The following is a 3561-nucleotide window of genomic DNA, read 5'->3' on the forward strand; positions in this document are numbered from 1 at the left end:
ACTTTGGGATGATTAAATGTAAATCAGACACAAATATCATCTCAAAGTTAACAGGTTGCGAGGAAAGCCATTTTGGAAAAAATGCTTGGAATTTTTTATGCTTAGGCCATTTTTTTTGTCATGGATATGATAAGATATAGCAACTGAAAACCTTTTACTGCCCTAAAAATATATTCAAACATCACAATGATACCATAAGGAAAATGTTGAAATGTCGATCTGTAAATAAATGTGAAAATATCTCCTTTCTAAATGATTTTTAACCTCCTAATAGTATGTCTGATAAGACCGACAATTTATTAAGTGTATAACAAATGATGAAATGCAAAAAACATATCAATTGCTAAGATTTTTAATGAGCAGGATCATTTAACTCTATAAAAAGATATAGGATTTAACATTGTACAATGAGAGGAGTGTGGTTTATTTTGCAGAGAAGTAAATGAGTAGTTCAGATTATAGGCACAACTATGATGTCTTCATTTATCACAGCAGAAATGTCCTTGTCCCTGGCAAGGATTACAAGGATCAGGACAACAGGGGACAACACAAGGGTTGCATGGAGCGCATGGATCTGCCAAGAAAAAAAACCTCATTAGTCATATATTACACCCTAACCCCTTCATGACCAGAGTCCATTGAAGCTTAAATGCTCAGAATGAATTTAGCTGTATTATTATGTGTTGGTTCTCTTGACAATAACTCTGACCCCATACACACTATACAACTTTTGTTGTCAGATTTCCTTTATATTTACCAAAACCATGTAGTGCAAAGGCCTGCCTGATTGCAAACAATTTAAAAAGCTTAAGGTTTGACCTCATATTACATGGCTTTGGTAAATCTGAAAAAAAAAATCTACAGAAAATTGTATAGTATGTATCCAGCTTTAGTCTGAGACCTGTGGCTGTGATAAGTCCCAGAAGTAGCAGGGGGTACAGATGTGCACTCCTAATTCACAGCTGAAATATTGATGAACATCATAATTTTAATGGTCAGGATAGCTGAGGATCTTTATCTACATACTGTAGATGAAAAGTGCATCAGCAACATATATGTGATTAGTAAATGCATATCATTTACAGGGGTTTGCAAAACAATTCATATCACAGTTCTCTTGGCAAGAAGCACCAACTACCTTACTCTTAATCAGTTTGCAATCATGTTTCAATCAATGTTGCATTAATGTGCCAGAAATATGGTGATATAAAACTCCACTATTTTTACCCATTGTGTTGTGAGCGGTATGAAAAAAGGTTGCAGTGTTGCTACATACATGTGGAGATACATGTGAAGAATGTGTATGACTTTTCATTTCACTACAGGTGGAATGGGGAGCATTCATGTAGGTATTAGTACATTAAAATATTTTATAAGCACAGATAAGGTTATAGTTGTCACTTTTGGTCTTCTGTTGGACCAAAACAACTGATATAATCAGTAGTGCTTAATTCTGTGCAGATTTTCCCCATTATCACTTAACATAATAAGTACATTGATAAGCCACTTGTAAAAGAAACAACTCAAAACGTGCACTGTTTGTGATCTGTGAAGAATCACCTTTCTCAATTATGGGAGGATTGGCTTTTTTTTTACAGTATATGCTCTTCATCCATTATATTAAATACCCAAAATAAATCTATTGCTCCTCTTACCTTGTTGGTGAACATAGACAGTGCCATGGTGATGATGGTGAGGCTTACATGCTGTAGAAATACAATCATACAGTATGTGAAACAAGATTACCAGCCATTTGAAAAAAATTACTAAATAACATTTAATGCTATCAAACAAATATTGCAACCATAGTTAAATCTGCATAATGTATATCTCTCCTGGATTTCAAAATCTACTGCAAATAGAATGCATCATGTTCTTCTCAGTAGTATTACCACACCATGATATGATTGTCTTGTGCAAAAAATTTTTATTTGCTCTCTGGATTAGGAAAGAGCCCACAGTAGGTGAAATCAGAAAACCTGACCTTACTTTCCCAGGGTTGAGGTATATAGTAGACTTCCGTCAGATATTTTGTACATCAGGTCATATGTTTATTTCATATCAGACCTCTGCAATCTAATTCCACTTCCAACTAATTTTTACATGTTATGATAGTGCAAGACATGTAACCGAACATACAACATATAATCTAAGGCTGTTTTTTCCTGGAGATAAAATATTTTCGCTCAAAACTTAACTCCAAGTTTACTTTTAAGTTAAATAGCTTGTTTGGTCAAAACTGATCGAAACAAACTATTTCCCTTACTAATTGATGCAGCTTCTGTCAGTGCTGTATCAGCTGTATAGATCATCAGCTACCTGCAGTATTTAGCACTGGGTTCTGGTAGTGGTACAAAACCTTCCTGTGTGCTGCCGGAGCAAAACTGAGTTGGTCTGAGTGTTTCTTATGCCGCGTACACACGAGCGGACTTTTCAACATTCAAAGTCCGACGGACTGATTCCGTCAGACTATTCGATCGTGTGTGGGCTGCAACGGACTTTTGATTCACCAAAGTCTGACGGACTTTAGAATATGGAACATGCTTCAAATTTTTCCGACGGAACTCCGCCGGACCCGGTCCCTTCGAAAAATTTGCTCGTGTGTATGCTATTCCGACGGACTAAAACTGACGCTAGGGCAGCTATTGGCTACTGGCTATGAACTTCCTTATTCGAGTCCAGTCGTACGTCATCACGTTCGAATCCGTCGGAGTTTAGTGTGATTGTGTGTGGCCAAGTCCGCTCAGTCGAAAAGTCCGTCAGAACTCTGTCGGAACTCCGGCAGAACTCCGGCAGAACTCCTTCGGAAGTCTGTCGGACATAAGTCCTCTCGTGTGTACGGGGCTTTAGCTATTCCCGGGAAACCTTTTTTCTATGTAATACAAGGCTTTCTCTGATTGGCTGAGGTGGAAAAATGGAAGGAAGGTGTCACAAACTCCAATTCAGTTAATTATAGGAAACTTTGTATTCACTGATAATAATACAAGGCTTTCTGTAAATGTTTGAGAAGCACTTAGCCTGGCTTGATTTTGTCCTGGCAGCAGATGGAAATTCCCAGTACCACTGCAGGAACACAACGCTGTATACTGTATGCAGCTGATACTACATACAATTTATACAGCACTGACAGCAGACAGACATCAATAGGTAATGGAAATAGTTTGTTTGGGGCCAGCTTATTTGTGTATTTAAAATAAAATAAAAAAGTAAGCCTAGATTCAGGTTTTAAAAAGAATACAGATCCAGATAAAATGAAACTACAGTTACTGATACGATAACTTATAACTGACACACATGCATAGCCAAATATTGTTAGCAGGAAATTATAAGAAATAAAGCCTTTTAGTGGAGGAAGTGCATACAACCTTTCTACATTTATGTATAAAAACTATGTAGTTTATAAACACAAAACTTACGATCTTGGCATGGATCTTTGCAGACTACTACATTTTGGCAAGGGTTGCATGGATCTTGGCATTGGATCTTCTGGGCAACACATTTCCCTTTGATTCCAGACATATCTGCTTATACGTTTGGTTTCCTTCTTGGAAAATTCAGAGG

General features: G+C 37.0%; 1 long non-coding RNA gene across 1 annotated transcript; it reads right to left on the reverse strand.

The window, feature by feature from the left end:
• Nucleotides 1–348: 348 nt before the first annotated feature.
• LOC143929895 (uncharacterized) lies at nt 349–3561 on the reverse strand. Its single transcript, XR_013262629.1, has 3 exons — nt 3417–3561; nt 1656–1706; nt 349–574 (listed from the first exon to the last, which is right to left on the reverse strand). It is a non-coding gene; the product is annotated as an uncharacterized LOC143929895 (long non-coding RNA).

Source organism: Lithobates pipiens, unplaced genomic scaffold, assembly GCF_037356315.1.
Source record: "Lithobates pipiens isolate NorthernLeopardFrog02 unplaced genomic scaffold, aLitPip1_a1.2 Scaffold_25, whole genome shotgun sequence".
NCBI classification, from domain to species: domain Eukaryota; kingdom Metazoa; phylum Chordata; class Amphibia; order Anura; family Ranidae; genus Lithobates; species Lithobates pipiens.